The following is a 14,586-nucleotide window of genomic DNA, read 5'->3' as shown; positions in this document are numbered from 1 at the left end:
TGTGTGTGTGTGTGTGTGTGTGTGTGTGTGTGTGTGTGTGTGTGTGTAGAGATGTATTATAGAAACTGACAAGTCACAAGATCTGTAGGGTGAGTTGGCAAACTGGAGACCTAAGAATGCTGATTGTTTAGTTCCAGTATGAAGGGCAGGTTCAAGGCTCAGGAAGAGCCATTGTTTCAGTTTGAGTCTGAAAGCAGGAAAAAGACAATGTCCCAGTCCACCAGCCAACAGGCAGGAAGAGTTCTCTCCTACTTAAGGGACAGTCAGCCTTTTTGTTCTATTCAGGCTTTCAACTGATTGGATGCGACCCACACACAGTGTCCCAGGCAATCTGCTTTGCTCAGTCTACCAATTTAAACATTAATCTCATCCAAAGGCTCCCTCACAGAAACACCCAGAACAATGCTTAATATCTGGGCACCCTGCAGCCTGGTCAAGCTGACACATAAAATTAACCATCACACTCTCAGAAGTGTTCATTCTTCCCCACTTCCAAGCTGCCTGAACACTACAAGCCAAGCTAGCGCCTGCCAATGTTCGTGAGTTTGAACGAACCCATGGGCACAAAAAGCAAAGGCTCAGCACATACACTTCAGCCTAGAGGCTGACAGTTGGACATAAGTCAAAGCCCATACAGGACTGTGTACCCGGCCAAGGCTTAAATCAGAAGTGAAGCCAAGATGATGTGCTTGGGGGCATAAGAGCATCTTATCTGTTAGGTTTTTCAGAATTTATTAAGATTATTATTTTTCTGGCATTGACAGAATCGGGATTCAAAAAAGAGATTAGATTGGGTTATAGAAAGCTACACTTTCTGCACATCTGCTTTTTGTGGTCTGGGACATTCTCACCCACTTCACATATATAAGAAACCTTAACAAGCTAAATCTGATTAATCAAATCTTGGTCATCAATGGACTGCTGCCCAATCACCTCATATCTAATGTGCCTGCAATGTATTTTTCCACATTAATTCATCCATTGAACATTTATTGAATAGGGAAGCCATTATGCCCATTGGGAGCACAAACGGTAGAAAAGATGAATTTTCTGCTCACTGATAGCTTCCCTTCTACTTGGCCTCAAAAGACAAAAGGTTGATTTTGTGATGACTGGCAGCTGTAGCCCGATTATAACTTCAGGCTTTATTTGGGTTCCATATCTCTGAATGGAGATTGGGAGGAAAACCAAATGTTTACCCAAACATCGGAGGTCACAGAAATTCACATTTGAGTCATTTCCACTCCAAAGCAAATTGTCTGACCTCAAACATCTAGGCATGCATACATCTAAACTTATAAAGATAAACAATTTCTCTTCAATTCATACCATCATCACTCTGGTTTTTTTTAATACTTGGCAACAAAGGAGTCAAACCAAACATCTAATTTCTTTTTATTTTTCTTGCACACAAATCAGTAGAGGGATATGTCTCCAACACGTTCTTCCTATATTTCCTTCCTTTTAACTTCTTATTCATTACCATTTCCCTTTCTCTAGTTTTCCTTCTCCCACTCTCTCCCAAAAGTCCGGAGTAGAGGAATAGAAAGCCAGTGTGGAAGGAGAGAGCAGGAAAAAATGATCAATATTTAAGAAAGTGATTTCAGCAATATTTTTCCCCTTTTAAGCCCCAAACAAAAGTGAACTCTAACAATATCCTCAATTTATTCACTTGAACCGAGGAGATCCACAGTGTGGAGCCACAAGCAATCAGTGAGCTACAAAGATTTTTCTGAGAGACCACCGAATGATCAAATCTACAAGTTCTGTGGTTGTTAGAGTTGGGTGATGTACCATAGAGTGTGTATTCCACAGACTTTATTATTTTCATCATATTCCAGCTATCGGTTAATAAGAGAAATAATAATAGCTCACATTTGTTGAGGGTTTATTAATGTGCCAGGTACTCTCAGAAATGCTTTCTTTACATGGATTCACTCATTTATTCTTCACCCCAAACCTAAGGGTTAGATTCTTTGTCATCCCTATTTACAGGCAGCAAAACAGAAGCCCAGAGAGAGGTACAATTATTTCCCCAAGATCACAGAGTCAGTAACCAGACCAGTAACTCGTCTAAACCCAGGCATTCTGGCTGGAAAGCTGTGCTACCATTTTGTGTGAGCTATGCAGCAGTATTGAAATTTGTCATTTATAAACTAAAGGTAGCAGTTCACTAATGTGTCCTAAGGACTCTCATTCAATATTTTAATAGGCTGGTTGTCTACCATGCAACATAGCAAATCTCCTATTAAGCATAAGCATAAGCAGTACTTGATTCTAAATTGCTAAGTCCAATGATCAATTCTCAGTCTTGACTGTACTTAATCTATCAGGAGCATTTGACTAAGGCTCCCTGCTCTTCAGTATGCTTTCTCTTCTCTTCTTCCAGAGTACCAGTCTCTCTTGAAAGGGGCATCCTTGGCCATTGCTTCTTGGTCTCCTTGGCTAGTTCCTCCTTTCATAGACCTGATGGTCCTGGAAGGCACCAGAGTACAGTCCTTCATCCTGCTTTCTTGCATGTAATTGCACACACTCTTTTTGGTTAGACCCATTCTCACAACTTAAGTACCATCTATTTAAACACCAATAACTCCTAAATGTATAACTCCAGCCCAGGCTTCTTTCTCTTTCCGAACTCCAAACTCTTATACCAACTGCCTACTTTAATGTCTTCACTTAGATATCTAATAAACACCTGCACCTTAATATGACTTGAACAGAACTCCTGATCTTTCCCCCATAACTTGTTCCTCATACAGCCTTCTCCATCTTCAAATGATGGCAACTTCAACCTTCTACTTATCCAAGGCAAAAATCCTTGGAGTAACCCTTGACTTTTCTCTTGCTTTCGCATGCTGCATAACGTCCATTTGGCTCTGCTTCAAAACCTGTACACACTAAGGCCACTTCTCAACACTTCCACTGTTAGGACCCTAGTGTGAGCCACCACCATCTTTTACCAGGATGACTGCAATAGACTCCTAACTGGGGTCCTTACTTACATTCTCGCCTTCCTACAATCTATTCTCAATAGAGCAGCCTAATAGATTATAAGCTGTATCATATCGCTCTGCACGAAACCCTTCAACAGCTTCCCATCTCACTCAGACATGAAGAATGCCTCCCACCACCCCTACCTGTCTGATATAATCTTTCCCCTTGCTCTCCCCACTCCAGCCACAGGGGCTGACTTTTCCCCCTCGGACACTCTCCTGCCTAAGAGCCTGTACATTGGCTGTGCTCTCTCCCTAAATATTCTTCTATTAGAAATCCATTTGGCAAACTCCCTCACTTGAAGTCTGTTCTTAAACGTCTCCTCCTCAATGACTCTTGCTCTTATCTCCCTATATTTAAAATTGTAACTAATCTCCTATACTTAATACTCCCAATCTCTTTACTTGGCTCTCCATTTTTCTTCTTAGATAGTAATTGTCAACTACTGGCAGGTGATACAACTTATTTATTTTATTTATCTTTTTTTAAACATTCTTTTTTTAATTATTTTATTTATTTATTTGTTTTCGAGATAGCGAGAACAGGGGCTGGGGGCGGTGGGGGAGGGTAGGGGGTCAGGGAGGAGCAAAGGGAGAGGGACAAGCAGACTCCACATTGAGTGCAGAGTTGGACAAAGGGCTCTACATGGGGATCCCACAACCCTGAGATCATGACCTGAGCCAAAATCAAGAGTCAGACGCTTAACCAACTGAGTCACCCAGGCGCCCCAATTATTTAGTCTTTATTATCTGAATCTCCCACTAGAATGTAAGCACTAAAAGGAAAGGCTCTTTTTTCTTTTTTATTCATAGCTATAGTCCAAGATCTTTTTCTAGAAAAACTGGCACATAACAGGCCCTCAATTAGTGCTTTTTTTAAAAAAAAAAGATTTTATTTATCTATTTATTTATTTATTTATTGAGAGAGAGAGAGAGAGCACATGAGCAGGGGAGAGGCAGAGGGACAGGGAGAGAGAGAACCTCAAGCAGACTCCGGGCTGAGCACGGAGCCCACAGGGCTCCATCTCACAACCCTGAGATCATGACCTGAGCTGAAATCCAGAGTCTGACCTTAACCAGCTAAGTCACCCAGGAGCCCCCTCAGTAAGCACTTTTGCCTAATTAATTAATCCTCCAGTGTTCAGAAAGTCATCTTTCTTAAAATATATGTATTGCCTTGAATTGGTCATGGTATTCAATTACTACCCCTGCTTTTTATTTATCATTGCAGTTAGTTTAGCTACATCATCATGATTTAACTTTTTTTATTTGATTAACCTTGCAGAAAATATATTTAGCAACAGCATTTTTCTGATCCATAATCTCTCAGTAAATATACTTTAAGGGCTTTGCATTGAGTTGCAAATATGAGTTGGCCATACCTTATGGCTGAAGCAGATATATACAAAATCCCCACAATTTTGCTTTTATGGTAGGAGATATTTTATTAGGCGACACTATGAATTTGGGTTGTTTATTTATTATTTATTTTAAAGATTTATTTATCTATTTTTAGAGAGTGGGGGGAGCAGAAGAAGAGGGAGAGAAATCTCAGGCAGACTCCCCACTAAGCAGGGAGCCCAATGCAGGGCTCAATCTCAGGATCCTGAGATCATGACCTGAGCCTAAATCAAGAGTCAGGCACTTAACTGACTAAGCCACCCAGGTGCCCCTGGGTTATTTAAATAACATATTTCAAGGTAAATGTAAAATTACTAAGTTATGTATCAGTTTACAAGGTACTGATATATAATAAAAAATCATATATATAGGTTTCAATTTCTCTCATAGATGACACGTTACTGTAATAGCGAATCACTACTTTGTGTTTCTCTCTAATTCTTTATTATAGAGCATTTTGCAACAGATAAGTAGGTCTAATGATTGAGCCTCTATAGTTTCTCCATCTATATGAGCCACATTCAAAAATATATGAGATTCACTGATCTTAGGGTCACTGACTGTGTTTGGAGAGTATATGATTAGGTGATTAAGCACTCAGTCTCCAGGGTGCCTGGCTGGCTCAGTCAGAGGAGCGTGTGACTCCTGATCGTGAATTTGAGCCTAATGTCGGGAGTAGGGAATACCTAAATAAATAAAACTTAAAAAAAAAAAAAGAAGAAGAACTCAGTCCCCAGAATCAGTCACACTTAGGCATGAATTCCCAGATCACCAACTACTAGTCATGTAAACTTGGGCAAATGATGTAACCTCTCAGCATCTCCACTTCCCGTCTGGAAAATGGAGATAATATTAGTACTTACTTCATATAGCTATTGAGAAGATTAATTGAGATAAAGCACTTATGTGTGCACTTGGCACAGTACCTGGAACATACTTTGTGTTAAATAAATAGTAGTTATTATTAAATTATTGTGTTTAACAATATATACCTAATAAAACCATAGCATTTACAATGAATCATATCACCAGGAGAGGTGAGATTTTATACAGCTACAGAATCCAGGTTATGCCTATAGGGGAAAACATACACCAAATATTGGTTTCTTAGATTTTAAATGGGAAGATAAAAAAAAAAGCACAAGTTCATTTTAACATTTTTTCCCCAAGGTCAAAATTAATTTTGCTTTGGGCTTTGCAAATCCCTCCTTTAATTGTCTAAACATCTGCAATTGAGAGCAGTGTATATGTAAGTTTATTTCCTCCAAAAACCAAAAAAAAAAAAAAAAAAAAAAAAATGAGGGCACCAAAATCATTTGCTAGTGCATAATATAAAGACCTAAATGGGGAAGATAAATCTTCAAGGACTTTATATGCAATCCCTTCACTAGCTGTGATGGCCTTAAGATATATATTAATTTCCTAAACTAATAGGAAAACAATTAGATCTCATCTATTCTACCTTTGATTTTTTCCTAAACTTTTGAAGTTGCAACTTTAAATAGGCTACAAGAATCAATGAACAATGTACATATAATGTAGACAAGTATTTCAAAATTAATATTTCTTAATATAGTGAGTACATAAGTTTTAAGAACTAATTTTATGCTAACACATTCCACTTATTCTATTACAACCAAGTGATGCTAGTGAGAACAACTTCCAGCTGAGGAGACACCAACACATGTTGCAGGCAAAGGAAAGCCACAAGTTCTTTGACATTCTTCCCATTAAGAGGTGGCAGCTACATCCCCTCCCTTTGAAAATGGCTGAGCTCTTAAATGGACATTTTCCAAAGAAGACATACAGATGGCCAACACACACATGAAAAGATGCTCTACATCACTCATCATCAGGGAAGTGTGAATCAAAACCAAATGAGTTATCACCTCACACCCATCAGATGGCTAGTATCAAAAAGACAAGAAGAAATCACAAGTGTTGGCGAGGATGTGGAGAAAAGGGAACCTTCAAACACTGCTGGTGTGAATGCAAGCTGGTGTAGCCCCTGTGGAAACCAGTGTGCAGGTTCCTTTAAAAATTAAAAACAGAGCTATCATATCTAGTAATTCCTTCTGGACATTTAACCAAAGAAAATGAAAACACTAATTTGAAAAGTTAAATGCACCCCTATATTTATTGCAGCATTATTTACAATAACCAAGACATGGAAATAACCTTAGTGTCCATTGATAAGTGGATTAAGAAGATATGGTATATATACACAGTGGGATACTAATCAGCCATTAAAAAAGTGAGATCTTGGGGTGCCTGGGTGGCTTAGTCAGTTGAGCGTCTGCCTTCGGCTGAGGTCATGATCTCAAGGCCTTAGGATCGAGTCCCACGTCGGGCTCCCTGCTCAACAGGGAGTCTGTTTCTCCCTCTTACTCTCCCTCTGTGCTCTCTCTCTCTCTTTCAAATAAATAAATAAAATCTTTAAAAAAAAAAAAGTGAGATCTTGCCATTTGTAACAACATGAATGGACCTAGAGGGCATTATGCTAAGTGAAGTAAGTCAGGCAAAGAAAAACAACTACCATATAATTTCACTTACATGTGGAATCTGAAAAACAAACAAACAAATAATAAATAAAAATAGGCTCATAAATACAGAGAACAAACCAGTGGTTGCTGGAGAAAAGGGGAGTGGGAGATAGGGGAAATTGATGAAGGGGATTAACAAGTCCAAACTTCCAGTTATAAAATAAATAAGTCACGGAGATGAAAAGTACAGCATAGGGAATATAGTCAATAAGATTTCAACAATTTTCTATGGTCACAGATGGTGACCATACTTATCATGGTGAGCATTTCATAATGTGCATAATTGTCAAGTCACTATGTTGTATACCTGAAACTAATATGATATTGTATGTCAACTATCTTTCAATTAAAAAATAAAAAATTTCGGGGTGCCTGGATGGCTCAGTCGTTAAGCGTCTGCCTTCGGCTCAGGTCATGATCCCAGGGTCCTGGGATCGAGCCCCACATCGGGCTCCCTGCTTGGTAGGAAGCCTGCTTCTCCCTCTCCCACTCCCCCTGCTTGTGTTCCCTCTCTCGCTGTGTCTCTCTGTCAAATAAATAAATAAAATCTTTAAAAAAAAAAATTAAAAAAATAAAAAATTTCCCATACTACCTCCCCTTCATATACCATAGTCAACAGTCAACTCTATGGTTTGGGTTTGACTGCTGGTGAATAATAGTTTCAGTATCACTTACGGATTAATAAATCCTTTAATCTGCCTAGTTTTGAAGAATTCTTTGGTGAAACTTGAGAGGAGGCAGTATGATGTACAGAAACAATACCAGACAGTGTAACGTCCATTTAGCTGCCGTGCAGGAAAACTGGAATGTAATCATACTGCTTTGCCTACGCTGGCATCACTTAGCCATTGTGTACTTTTGGTGTGTATCTAAAAGGACATGTGCTGCCCTAAATCTAGTTGCATTTATTTATCAATAAATGCCAGTAAATGGAAATTATATTACATTTGACTATTTCCCAAATGAAAGAACAGAGCAGTCTATAAAACCTAGCCACCTGTGTAATCCTAATCATGTGCCTTGAACATATTTGTGTCGCCTAATCTGGCTCAAGCTACCTGTTTTTCCAGCTAAACCTTTTTGATTCACCCTCCCTCATTCACTTATCTGACGTATACTTTAGGCCCCCTGGAACTCTTTTCTTGGTGATGACACATAGCACAAATGTTTCTTGGTCTTCTTTATCAACACTAATGCCTTTTAATTACATCAGCATTTCCTATTGGAAAACACATTTGTTCCAGGAAAACATTAGGCATTCCTGAATAATAATTTCCAAATGTCTTTAACCCAAAGAAAAAGACTTAAATCTTATTTCCTTTTCTTATAGACACCTGAATAAAAATGATGTGCATGTTTTAGAGATAAATTACTTAACCGTCCTTTGGTCTATTTATGTATAAGAATGTTTTTGAAAGCACTTATCTTGTTTTTTTTAAATATTTATTTATTTAAGTAATCTCTACACCCCATGTGGGGCTCGAACTCATGACCCTGAGATTAAGGGTCACATGCTCTTCTGACTAAGCTGGCCAGGCACCCCAGTACATATCTTGTTTTAAGTGATGCACAAACTTAAGGCATTAATAGAATTTAAAAGTAATAAAAAAATAAAATAAAACAAAATTCACAAGAAAGAAAGAAAATGGGTGCACTCCATGACAGTTTTCACACAGAGAACATGGCAGAAGAGACACTGTTTCCAATGTTTGAGCCCAGGAGGTGACAGACTGGAAGCTTCCAACTCCTTTCTCTTGGAACACTCTCTCTGGCAGAATCTGTTGGTTTGCAAACTCAAGAGCTTCCTAGGTGAAATATGGAACTGTCCCCTGTACATGGAGGGCAAAGAGAAACTGAAGGAAGAACCAGGCCCCTCCTGGTCAGTAGGTGGCAGTTTTAATAAGCAGGGAAACTTACTTAAAAGGCTTGTCTTGGGCAGCCACAAGATGAGTAGATCTCTGCGCCCATCCACCAGAATCTTAAACGTTTATATGGAGGCCTTAGCTGGGTTCAGTCACATATTCAGTCCAGATGATTACCTTATTCTCTCAAGGCTGCATCCATGAAAATGACTCCCACTATGGGAATGATGGGTAGAACTTACATTCCAAGGACAGGAGAGAGTGTCAGGAGCCTCTGATTGCCCAGGTCCAGCTTGCTGGTCAACTAGAGGTCACAGCCTCTAGATGACCTCCCCCAAAAGAAGCCAGGCTCCATATAAGAGGTCCAGCTCCCCTGAGACCACCATACAGTGAAGAAATCCAAGTTAGCCACAAGGATATTTCACAAGGAGATAGACACACACACACAACCAACCACCCCACAGCTATTCCAGGCACCAAGTATACAAATAACAAGCCTTTAAATGACTCCAGACTGAGCCACCATCTGACAGCAACCATATGAGGGACCCTAAGCAAGAATCACCCATCTGAATCCCTCAACCTCCAGATCATTGAGAATTTATTATTACACTGTAGATAATCTAGTCTTGTTTACTGATAGAAGTGATAGAAGTAGTTAACTGAAAGAAAAGATTGGTTTTCTTTCTACTCCTGTTTTATGTATTATGTAATGATGGACCTAGAATGAGGGTTCCAATTCCACAAGCTTTAGTTCAGATTCTCAAGCCAATGTTTTCCAATTAGAAATTGGTTCTCTCACTTTTTAAAAAAGATTTTATTTATTTATTTGACAGAACATGAGAGCACAAGCAGGGGGAGCAGCCAAGGGAGAGGGAGAAGCAGGCTCCCCGCTGAGCAGGGAGCCTGATGCGGGGCTCGATCCCAGGACCCTGGGATCATGACCTGAGCCAAAGGCAGACGCTTAACTGACTGAGCCACCCAGGCACCCTGGTTCTCTTACTTTTAAAAGAATAATCACAATGATCTACATTTTTACTATCCCCCTATTTTCTACATGCAGAAATAGCTAAATTTTCCTACAACAGTTATATTTACTTATTAGCCCTTAAAAGTATTGTTAAAATGTTCTTTAATATTATTATTAATGAGCAATGGATCACATCAAGTACCTTCTAAATTATGGGCTTTCATCTTTGTATTTTCATATGTAAAATTCTAGAGGAAGAAAATAAACATTGTCTAGATGGCTGGGTTGACAATGTATTGGGATGAGATTGGATATCAGTGAAATGCTGATCCGTATTTAAAAAAAAAAAAACAACAACAAACCATGAAGTTTTCCAGGTTAACCAGTTTCCTAGCTCAGTTCAGCCATGAATCATTAAAGAAGATACACATTTTTAATAGTTTTAATTAAACTTGTTCACAACTGAAGTATAGAAGGACAGCAGCTATTCTTACTTTCTAAGTGGAGTGTTTCAAATGAGTTGTCCATTTTTCTCATTCATTACATAAATTAGGAATTTAATCTTTTCTCAAGAAGTAGCTCATTGATTGGTTGATTCATTCATTCATCCATTCAACAAATGGGGTGCTATACTATTCAGTCACTGTGTTAGGTCCTAGCAATACCATGGTAAACAAGACCTACTTGGTCACTACCATGGAGTTCATATTCTAGCAAAGAAGCATGCATTCAACCAATAGTAAGTGTGTTAAGAGCTAAAAGGAGAAAATACAAGGAACTATGCAAGCACATAGGAGAGGAATTTAACACAGTGTAGAAGGTCTGAGAAGCCTGACTGTACATTGTACAACTTGATCCCAATAACAGCACCATAATGTCCCCACTTTTGTACAATTTAAGGTACAAAGCAATGAAGTGGCAGAGGAGGCCAAAATAATCATCTTTTTATTGCTAGAGCCTTAATTAAAGGACATAACTTAGCATGAAAGCCAAAAAGACCTGAATTAAACATATTTATGCACCCACCCAGACCAGGTGGTGCTGGGCCAGGTTAAGTAAGAAAGGCAGAGTTGGGCTATGCATGCCCAGTTATTATTTCCAATTTTACCAACCAAGCAAAGCAAACAACATCAAAAAGCAGAGAAAGATCAGAAGTGTCACATCAATAGAATTTCTTCCACTTGGAAGAAATCATAACGAATGGTAAGACACAGGAGCTTATTTACACAAGAAAAAGCCATTACTTCCTTCCTTAACTAGTTTCTTCTTGTCCTGCTATTCTCCTTAACAACAAAAGAAAAATTGTTCTGAAAGTCATCTCCAACTTCCTGATGGTTTCTATTAACAGCAAAAACCTATTGCACAAACAGTTCAAAATTTAATAAATGTCTTTGATGTATAAAATGATCCTTTTGCTGATTCATCAATAAGAGTGAAAATGCTGTTAGAGCAAATTGGACGCTTAAAATGCTTTCTATTATTACCGTATGTTTTCCCAAGTGCAAAGCTGAGTGTCTAAGCAATTCCACTTAAAATACAGTAGATCAGTGTAGTAAGTGCCAATTGAAAAGCTGCCAGCAAAGTTTCATGTTAATTTTTCTCTGTTCTACCTTCTGAAGAAGAGTATTTTATTTTTTAAAAACTCAAGAAAAAAAAGGGATTAATAAAAATCAAGTATAAGTATTTCCAGATAGCTCACATTTTCAGCCCCTGCTCTTATACAAAACTCAATATTTCATTTTGTCCATCCTTCAGATAAGTAAATTTTTAGCTACCAAAATATTCAAGAAACCAGGCTGAACACTGGTAATTGGCAAAGTGGAGAAGCGAAATCACAAATGTGAAAGCATAAGTAGATGTTAAAAGATTTTTTGCCATCTTGTGAAGGTGATAGGATCCCTTTAATAAACTGATTAGCAGATTCATCTTTCAAAGAAAATCATAAAATGGAAAATGGGGATAATTTTAATATTGTAGATTTCCAGAAGCTTTCTGGATATCTGCAGTAATTATTAAAAAACAAAACTAGGTAACCATGGTGGGCTAAGTGCAGAGAGGGCCCCAAATCTTATTATGCTCCAAGTAATACTGCCTCTTCCCAACCTCCACCCACCATCAGCACGAGTGAAAAGGAGGAGGCTGAACTTGGGTTCTCGGCAAGGCCTCTACCCTCCCCTAGACCCCATCATTCAACACTCACAGCCTCACCACCCCTATCTATCTTAGAGACCATCAGCACTAGCTCTATATGCCTCCGAATCACAAAGGCCCAAATCTCAGACCATCCCTCAGCCCCATATGGCTCTGCACAGTCCTTAATCTCACCTATCTACCCTCCCCTAGCCCCAAATCCTTCCATTGCTCTCTTTGGAGCTCATGATGTAACATCAGTAAAACCTTATTCTCCAAGGGCTTGCTGCTGGGTGATATAGCACAGTGATTATGTACGCAGAGACTCTGAGGTGGCCCACCTGAGCTCAAGTCCCAGCTCTGTCACTTACTACTACTGATCATGAGTAAGATACTTAACCTGTCTATGCTCTAATTTCCCCATCTATAAAATAGGGCTAAAAATAATATCTTCCCCAGAGACCTTGTTTTGAGGATTAAATAATTAATACATAAAAGTCACAGAAGAGTTCCTGGCACAAAGTAAGTACTTTATAGGTCTTTTCTTTCTCTCTCCCTCCCTCCCTCCCTCCTTTCCTTTCTTCCTTCCTTCCTTCCTTCTTTCCTCCCTCCCTCTCCCTATTTCCTTCCTTCCTTCCTCCCTCCTTTCTTTCTTTCTTTCTTTCTTTTTCTTTCTTTCTTTCTTTCTTCTTTCTTTCTTCTTTCTTTCTTTCTTTCTTTCTTTCTTTCACCTTTATGCTGCCAATGAGCCCTGCCTTGCCCCTGAGACTCTGCTTTCCCTAAAGCTCTACTAAGTGGTATCTGTTTTCTTCCCCGTATCCCTCATACTAATGTAACTGAAGGTTGAATGAAGTCTTTCTTTCCTCTCATTTCCCCTTTCAGACAATTATCCTTCTCTCCTTCCAATGACCATCTCCAACGCTGAAGTTCATGCATCAAACTACACTACCCATGATTACTCCCTATAGCATCATTTGTAGAGTGGCAGGTCACTTCTTTTGTTCCTTGAGGATTTCAACTCCTGCATCCTTGCTACTCTAGCTCTACTGTTGTCATGCTTTCTAGTGATTTGAGTGTCTATGGGATGATCCTTTCAACTCTCTGGTTTTCTACTTTCCTCATCACTTCACCTCCAGTGATTTTCTCCTTAACTTTAACGCAACAACTCACTCTGCTGGTTATACCCTACATAGACCTTGCCATTGCCAATAAATCCATCCCCCTCCTACAGTTTCATTCTCTGTCCATTGTCTCCTATCTTTTAGCTCATTCCCTTTGCTACTCCTGATTCCAACAATTATTTGCCTTCCCAGTTCTCTTGGCACATTGATTCTACAACCTATTCACTCATGTCCAGATTTCCCTGCGTATTATTAAACTTCCAGTGCATGGTCTGTCATTATAGTCCCTTCCTTCCATACACCCTCAACTCCCTTGTGCCATTACCCTTCATTAGACTCACCTGGCAAAACCCAACCCTGGTTAAATCCAGCCCTTGACAGCTCTGTGCTTTCTTCCACAGAGCCTAATAAGGCTGGAGAAGATTTCAAAATCATGCTGACTTATCTCACTTTACAATCATAATCACTAACCTAAGAAAGCTCATTTGGGCCCAATAAGCATATTCTTTTTCTCTACTCCTTTCACTCTCCTACGTTATTCATTAGCTGTTGAATACATCTTCTCTGTCCTCAAACTTCCAATATGTCCCCCATAATCCTTATTTTCAGTTGGGAATGATCCCTCCTATTTCATGAGAAAATAGAAAGGGTCAGAAGATAACATTTTCACCACCATCATGCTGGACATTTTCCATATTTCCCTTCAGATTCACACTCTACCCTCCAGCCTGCTCTGCACCTGAGAGGTTGACCTCTATGGATTGCATCAGCTTTGTTACCCTCTGGATACCAGCTGGTTCAGCCAATGAGAGGATCAGAGAATTGAAGGCAGGAGGAGAGTGAAATCCAGGGCTTTATTCCCTTGGCTCTCTCACTTCTGGTCTATGGATTGATGGTTACTGCATTTCTTTTATTAAAGTCCCCAGCTCCTGTCGTGTGGCCTTGTCCTCTAGTTTATAGGTATGGCTAGAGCTCCACTAGGTTCCAATAACAGTCCTTCCACTTGACTCTTCAGGCCTATGGGGGTGATAGCTATTACTCAAATGAGGTGCTTCCCCAGCTCTTATTCATTGCTCCAAACTTGCCCATTTCTTTGCAAGTAGTTAATTTATTAACCTCTCATCAATTACCCCATTCAAATATGCTCTCAGTTTCCTGTCAGGGTCCTTCTGTTGCAAGGATGAACAGTCTGGCTCTTTTCTAAGGTGAATCCCTACACTTGTCCCCAGACTCTCTCACTGATGAAAGGTTAGCCCTCTGGCAAGTAATCATTTTTGCTCCACTTCATCCTATTTTCTTCTCTTTACTGGATCATACCAATCAGAATGCAAACATGTTGGAAGAGCCCACATCCCCCCACTTCCTCATATCTCCTTCCAGCAGCTGCCCCATTTCTCTGTTCCACTTCAAAGCAAAACCCCCCAGAGTGTGCTCTATTCTATCTCCCATGCCTCCCTCACATTCTCTGCAGATCTCACTCTTATCAAATAAGCATCCTTCTCTAACACTTAACAAAAACAATGGCTACCAGTCAGTCATCACCTTCAAGGACCCATCAGCAGCATT

The sequence above is a fragment of the Phoca vitulina genome, unplaced genomic scaffold, assembly GCF_004348235.1.
Source record: "Phoca vitulina isolate PV1807 unplaced genomic scaffold, GSC_HSeal_1.0 scaffold10, whole genome shotgun sequence".
Classification (NCBI taxonomy): domain Eukaryota; kingdom Metazoa; phylum Chordata; class Mammalia; order Carnivora; family Phocidae; genus Phoca; species Phoca vitulina.
This window is presented reverse-complemented; position numbering follows the sequence as displayed.